The 8,486-nt window shown below is 30.6% G+C and overlaps 1 long non-coding RNA gene across 1 annotated transcript; it reads right to left on the bottom strand.

The window, feature by feature from the left end:
* Window positions 1-263: 263 nt before the first annotated feature.
* Window positions 264-6,086, bottom strand: LOC146993920 (uncharacterized). Its single transcript, XR_015043925.1, has 3 exons — window positions 5,995-6,086; window positions 3,364-3,454; window positions 264-401 (listed from the first exon to the last, which is right to left on the bottom strand). It is a non-coding gene; the product is annotated as an uncharacterized LOC146993920 (long non-coding RNA).
* Window positions 6,087-8,486: the final 2,400 nt, after the last annotated feature.

Below are 8,486 nucleotides of genomic sequence, written 5' to 3'. Positions count from 1 at the left end.
TAAGTAATAATAATTTACCAGATAAAATTACTTAATGGGGAATACAGAAAAATATCTAACCACTTACCTTTGTGACTTCATCTGCAGAGAGACTAAAAAGGTAGTTCAGCTAAATCTGCTATAATTAATATTTATAATAATGCTAAATTATGCAATATCTATTAATATGACAAATTTTTGTAAAGCTATTTATTTGGATGAAAAATAAACACATTCAGAAATTTATGGCACTATATTATGATTAACAGAGGAAAAACACTTTTCAAAATTCAAAATAGTTTTTATTAATCCAATTTATCACATTTTATTTGAATTCATGAAAAACAATCTTATATCCATGTATTCTTATGTATATAAGAACTCTTGATAAATCGGATCGCTGTCATTGCCTTTCACAGCACCTAAAATAAAAAAAAAACACTCACAATTACTATATGTGAATATAATTCATAATTAAATTTAAACAAATGACTATTACAATGCAAATTAAAGGAAGCATTTAAAATATTTTAACATTTAATACCTATAAACAGAGTAGCAATTAATTGATTTTTCGATTATAGTAAAATAAACATGGGGGATGCCTTTTAAAATTTTTTATGTCAGAAAATAAACTCAAACCACCAGCTGAACATATGAGCAGTTTTATCAATCAGCCACTGGTAGGTAACCTGGATACTGAATCAACATATAAAGTTGCCAAGATAAAGAGAGAAACAAAATTATGATAATCACATCTTACCTATTCATAAAACTATTTTAAATTTAATGTGTAGGCAAGTCCAAAAAGAGTGAGAATGAATTTATTTTGCAACACAAAGTAAAGTCTTGCAGGAGCAAAAAAAACTTGCCTCATGAGATTGGCAAGTAAAAAATAATTAACTGCATCTGGTAACATTTATCTGACAACACATATGTAATTGTTAGCTACGTGCAGAAAATAAAATCTGATCAGGGGCATAGCTAGAGGGGCATCTGTCCCCAGGTGCAGAATCCAAGGGGTGCCAAACTGATGTTAGAACATTTTAGAATTAAATGTTTTCCATCCTTGGCAAGCAGTAGGGGGTGCGAAATCTTCAGTTGTCCCTGAGCGCTGAAAACCCTAGCTATGACTCTGAATCTGATCATGTTAATGCAATTTTAAACTTTTGAATTTAACCGCAGAAATTTACCAAAGAAGTACTTGTAACAGTAGTAAATGAACATGTGGCTAATCTTTACTGTATGGTACACCTTGGTTTCTGTCTGAAAAAAAATCGCAAAGTGGTTGTTTGTGAAATGTGGAAGCCCATTGCGTCAAATAAGTTTTTCAGTAACCCTAATGTTGATAATGTTGGCGAAAGTAGCCTTTAGGAAAAAAAAAAAAAACTTTTTTTTTGTCAATAAAAAGGAGTTATTTCAAATATTGCCAACGTGTTGTGATAAATTTATTTTGAGCTACTTTTTTTAATAGTAAACCTTTTGTACGGTCCCAGGTTTTTGGTTCTTACCATTCTTTTCAATTGCTGTGTTTGGTTGCACGGAAGTGGTATGGTCTTGTATTTTGAACATGCTATTTATTATTTTGGTGTGGGTACCATCGTTTGAGTATGTCTGAGGTGACTAAGAGACGAAAAATTGAATTGAATTGCTTACCTGGAGGATGGTGGTGGGAAGCCTAAACATATGCATGTGAAAAAAAAGGTACGTGAAAAAAATGACGTTTCATTTATTTTTTTGTCTCTGTGTGTTAATTTTTGTTAGAAGATTTGTTGTTTAATGTTTTTATGTTAGGAAATATGTATTTTTGGTAACTTATTCCTCTCTGTTTGTGTATTTTTGGTTGTCTGTATGTTAAGACAGTGGTGAATTTTTTCTGGTAACTATGATATTTTTAACTTTCTGATTTTCTTAAAGTGAAAATAGATCAATGTGTACATGGACAAAGTTAAGGCAGTGTACAATGCCCAGTTTGTGCAGTTCGTTTTAATAGGTTGATGTGTACATGGACACAGAGTTTGTGTATGTCTTTGACTTCTTATTTTGGTTTTGTGTAGCGGCCACCTTGAAATTGGTGCCGATCTTGATATGAAAAAAAGAAACGATTCGCCAAGGGTTACAGTAGAGTAAATTTTTACCAAAGATGTTCTACCATAATCACCATTTCAGTGGTTTAAACACTAGTGGAGCAGTATGCAGAGATGAAGATTTGAGTTTTGTTTACACAGCATGATGGTTTAGGCACTCCAGCCATTACGGTGAACAAAATTATAATAAACATAGCCACAATAATTGCCTATAAATATTGATGTATAACACTGCATTAACTAATATATTTCTTATGCTAGTATATACCTTAATCGAAGGGAAAATCAGAAGACTGTGCATGCATTTTCCTTTAACTGAAACATGGATTTGACCATACAAATCTCAGTCTTACGGGACATGCCACACTATGCAGATAGACAGTAAAAAGTGCTTGTGTTGTTTTTATTTGTTAGAGGTATGAAATAAATATACTTCTAGATTTTAATTTTTTCTTTTCTTGTTTTACATTTGGATTACCTATCAAAAAGTAAGGAATTTTGATATTATTACAATATCGGAGTTAAAATAACAATTATTGGACATGTTAAAGTAATGAAAATTTTAAATTAAGTTAAAAAGTAACCCTTAATGTGGCATATTTTTGAATTAAACTCTATCGACATTAAAAACAACAAAACGTCCCTCTTTATTAAGGACTTTAATTAACTAATTTTAAATACGGAGCTATGAATGAATTTTTTCCTTTGCATGTTATAATAACTGAAAATTACTCTGATACAGTCAAAATTCCTAAATGCAAGTACATAAAATTTACTTTAGCAATTTAAAGAGATGAGACACACTGAACACATGAATAAATTTCTATCAAAGAATAATTTATTAAATTTGGCCCGTTCCATAGTAAACTTTAACCATTAGATTACATTATTACACCATGTTATCAGTTTGAAAAGCAAGTCATATGCCAGATCTTGGATGTAAAAGAAATGCACAAAATAATATACAGATTATTGAAAAATGACGTATACCAATATTTATAGATATGATTAAATGTAACAGAAAATTTACTGTCACAACCACATTTTTAAGTGAAATGTATTATTTTAACATTTTACAATATTTAAGGTATGGCATTAAATGCAACATTATGTGCCTGGACATAAGTTAGTAAATTAAAAAAAAAATAAATAATAGTAATCAAAGAATGAATGTCATGAAAAATTTCAAAAACAAGCAGAATTTAATTTAGAAGACCTTTAGACACTTATGATAAATAAATTTGAGAATTCTTCACCCAAAATTAAATTATAATTAACTAAAACCAGTTTGACTGACCTTCTACAAAATCCTTCAGCTGCAATTTTTTTCTAGCTTGAAAACCAAATTCTTCTCCACATGGTAATAACATCTTAACCAGTTGAAATTCCTGCAGAAAGTTTGATAACACAGTAATAGAATTAATAGAATAGAAAAATTAACACAAAAGTATAGAACATCATTTAAACTTAAGATTATTACAAATTTTGGTGCTTTCTGACTATCTGCGAAGCTGTGAAAATTGGCAAAATGGTTAGTTTACGGTTCATATCTACTGCTCTGTTCACAAGTAGTAATTCAAATAAGCACTTTATAAGAAACAAGAAATTTTAGGATGCACACACACAAAAATATATATATTGGGTCAATATTCACATATTTTTCATCCAATGGAATACTATTCAGAAATAAAGATTAAATATAAAGCATGTAAATACATGTGTGTGGTATGCATATTCATAGTTTGCTATTATTGTGTGCATACTCTTGCTGTTTTAGCATAAGTTGAAGCTGTGAGGGCAGATGATAAGAAAGTATCAGAATTTTTCATGTATAAGAAAAGATTGCCCCGAAAATAGTATCTCAATTGTTTAGCACTGACATTTACATAGTGCATTAGAAATATATAATAATATATGTATAATAAAAAGATAATTGCATATTATTAATTCATTTTTTTTAAATGCCAAACTTTAACAATTCTTTCACATATAATTAAAGAGAATTCTTTCACATGAACATCTAAAATCCATTCTTAACTAAAGAATAAATAATAAAACCATGCAAATTTCTTATCAAGCCCATCATTTCCAAAATGTCTACTTCTGAAAGTTCCCAGCATTTCTCAATATATTATTAAATTTCTAAACTAAGCATCAATGATCGTCATGTTCGCTAATGTGGCAATATCTTTCACACTTCTTTGTTACCACAAGTAACAAGTAGGCTTCAATAAATCTTTAACTGTTACATGCTACTTTTGTCCAAAATTTGTACAAATAATAAAATTAAATGGGCTCTTTATAATATGCTCAAAGAAATAATTTTGTATGAAAATTTGTATGTTATATATTGGCCTGATTAATGATTCAGGAAATAATTCGAGTTTTCAAAGTGCTTCCTAATAATTCAAATTTCAGCTTGTGTCAAAATAAAATCTATAACACAAAGATTTCCTTATGAACAATGCATTTTAACATTATTCAATCACTGGCAATGACACAGTACTGATTGCTTCAATAAACATTACTGTAACTGTGTTATTTAAAAAACTGTAATGTTTTAATTATTTCCTTAATTAAAACATTACAGTCTTTTCCTACTTCTAACACCAAAAGAAAACCCAGATAAGAAATATAAAAATATCAGTAAAAATAAATTATATTATTGAATGACACTTTACATTAATTACACTTATGCATATATTATTTTATTATAAATTATTTCAAAATCAAAGAAGAGAAGGAGGAGAAACTTTAATATTGACATTTCTAAAATGATATAAACATTAATCATTTAGCACAATTTGTTATTTCAGGCAAAAAGAATTCACTTTTCTGGATAGCATTTATATTTCCATCTCACTTTCAATGAAACATTAAGAGAAATGCATATAATTTAAACACCAGTTTATTTTATTTATCAGACAGATTATGTCAACTCGAAAAAACCTATCAGTAAAATTCGGTAGTAATAATTCTGAATGTTAGGCAACTTGCAAGATTCAACAAAAATTATCAATACTTTTACTATAATGACAATACTACAGTAACATGAACATAAAATTAAACTGCATATAACTATAAAATAAGCCAGCATATAATAATGGTGCATTGGTTTCTAAAACAATGGGCTCGATGAAAAAATACATGTATTATGGTAGCTATTCATATTCTTCAGCTTTCCTAATATTCTCATGTTCACTTTACATAACTAAAGTATCTAAAATACAATAAAAATGCAAACAATATTTATGAGAAAATGATAAAAGCATTCATAAGCATTTGATTGAATGATCATATTTTGTCTTCCTCCTGCAAGTCGAATCTTAAAATGATATGCAGTTTGAAAAATGCTTAATCCTTTTATAAAATATTCAAAAAAGATTAAAAAAAGGTACTGTTCTGTTATCAGGACCGGGTTCAGAAATGTATTTATGTATGCTTGTATATTTGTATGTTTGTGTGTCTACATATACACATCTATGCACATACTTACGAACACAGGTTCATACATTTCCGATTCTGGTCCCAATAACAGAACAGTACCCCCAAAAAAACTTGAATTACAAACTAGATTAAGATAACGTTTCAACCATACATATTTTGGACAAAACAATGCAAACTCTTATTTTTATACAATTGTTCAAACTATTTAACATAAATTTATTGCTGCAATAAAATAATAAGCAATCTGATCACACATATTATTTTGAAACTGAATGCATAAACTAGACTAAAAAAAATTCAGTCATAAACATTTGGATAGCAGGGCAAATTAGATATTTGAAAAGACAGCCAGCCATTGAGATACACGTAATTCACGACAGAATGGTAACAATTCATAAAGCTGTGAAACATTTAACTGTCAAAATGACATAAATTCGAAAAGCAAAAAAAGTAAACATACAAGTATTGCAATTGAACTTACCTTTCATGCAACAAAAAATATCCATACAAGTTAACCTCATGGCGCAGCCATTTTGGATTTCGTTTCAAATCAGACAGATGTTTACGGATTTGCGGAAGAATACGAGGAACTAGTAGTTTGCCGGATACAATGTGAAATGACGCGAAAGAATATAGTTCTGAAGAACTTCCTACATTATTCCGTAATAAACAGTACTATTTCCTAATTTTTTTCTTTATCTAATTAATTAATTAATAGGGAAATAGTTAAATAACGCCGAATTCATTTTTAATGAAATGTAAAATTTTGCATGTATGGGACGACCACCTTCCATCCAATGTTTCTGAGAATATAAACAAATTTTGGCATCTGAGAGTATCAGTAAATAAATATATAGAATATCGCCTCTCAAACGACCACTTCTGAAAGTGACCAATAGTTCTGAGATAATAAATAAATATTGATATTAAGCATTATTTCTATAAGACGACCATCTCTATATAAGACCAAAGTTTCTAGAATCTTGGATAGTCATCAGAGATGTATCTTTACTGCGAAATTATCGCACGACTGTAATTCAATATCAATAACAGATCGCGCGATTGAAAAACATTTTCTGTCCTGTAATTAGAGGGAAAAAATTTTTCTTATGAGGTATTTCTCCCGCTTTCCTAGCGTGCCTTCGTGGTGTAATAGTTCTGCACGCTGGGCCGGTATTTCAGAGGTCCGTGGTTCGATTCCCGGCGAAGGCGGTTGCTAATTTTTCACCTCTACGGCTTCCCAAAAAAGTTCTAATGTCTCTACCGTGGCGCCCGAACTAAAAAGGTGTTGGATGAGGTATATCCACACCCAGGATTTAGTGATTGGATCCCCTTAAAAAAAAGTCGGCCTTTAAAAAGAGAAGTAATATAAGGTATTTCTCCCGCTTTCCTAGCGTGTCTTCGGCCCACCAGCGGCCGAGCGGTAAAGTCGCTGAACCCTGGTAGTGCGATCCGAGGTTCGAATCCCGCGAACGGGCTGGCTGCATGGGTGTTTTCGTGGTTTTCCCCACGTGTAACGTGTATACGAGCCACTTTCCCTTAGAAAGTCTTCCACGAAGACATCCCTCCCCTTAGGCAGATAGCCCTAGTGTGCTTTGGCATAATTAAATACACCACCACCACACCTAGCGTGTCTTCGTGGTGTAGTGGTTCTGCACACTGGGCCGGTATTCCAGAGGTCCGTCCTTCGATTCCCGGCGAAGGCAGTTGCTAATTTTTCATGTTTCCTGCTTCCAAAAAAATACCTAATGTCTCTATACCCAAATTTAAAAAAAAAAAAAAATCGTTTCCGTAATTAAATATATATATATCTAATTTTACCTATATTTGTAGTAGGGTTTGTAATCTGTAAGTAATTAATTATACATGTAATTTATACATTTTTTATAAAAAAATATGTTATTTAGAATTTTGCAAATATTCTAGAAAATGCTAATCAATTGAAAAAAATCTTTTCCATAACTAAATAAATTTTTAAAAACGTCAGAAAAAATAGCAGTTAAAATTAATAACAAAATAACAAGAATAAATCATCAATCATATCAATATTTTTAATGTACAGCATTTAGAAACAACTTAGTAAAATACATATGGAAAATAAAATAATGTGCAAGTTTCAGATGTGCAATGTCAAAAAATTAAAACTGGTAAATTTGAGAACAAATATCCTCAAAATGTTTGACAACGGAAGTCCTCCGGACAATGCAGAATGAATGTCCTCAGGATGTGAAATTGGTAAACTCCTCAGGACATCTGAGAATCAACATCTTCAGGACATCCTGTCATATCCCGGGACATAGCGACTTAAATAAGACATCCTCAGGATGTTAAATTACGACCTCCTCAGGACATCTGAGAATCAACCTCCTTAGGACATCCTAAGTATGTTCCGGGATATTGCGACTTAAATAGGACATCCTGAGGATGTTTTGTGCTATGGGGGATTGGTTCTTTGATGCTTCAAAAGACAAACATTTACTTTGATTTTCGATGTTATATAACTGGAATTTAACCTTACATCTTGTGATGTTTACTGCAGTATTGTTATTCAAAACGTGTAAATTTATTTTTTATTTACTATATTCAAATTTAATTTCTTCAATAAATTTATAAGAAAACTTCTATTCTTTGACTTTCTGAATCAAGTAAACAACGAACATTTCATTTTGATTCCTGCGCCAAGAACAACGACCAGAAATATTTTTATAAACACAATTTACTTACCATTTGTAACTTCTGTCTTTTCCGGAATTATGGAGTTATTAGCATGATTCACATAAAGAATCGTTCACAACTGGATAAACCTTTTCATATAAATCCTTTTCTGTGTTGCAGTCTTTTATGGCATACATTATAATCAACATTAATTCTGCATAATTTAGCATGGGACTTTTTGTAACACAAGAAACATTTAAAATATATACCATTTCTTTTAAGAATATGCTTTTTTTGCGCCAAAGTAAATTTATTGTA

The sequence above is a fragment of the Stegodyphus dumicola genome, chromosome 11 (assembly GCF_044657685.1).
Source record: "Stegodyphus dumicola isolate Sdum_Otavi_A_Nest chromosome 11, ASM4465768v1".
Taxonomy (NCBI): domain Eukaryota; kingdom Metazoa; phylum Arthropoda; class Arachnida; order Araneae; family Eresidae; genus Stegodyphus; species Stegodyphus dumicola.
This window is presented reverse-complemented; position numbering and strand designations above follow the sequence as displayed.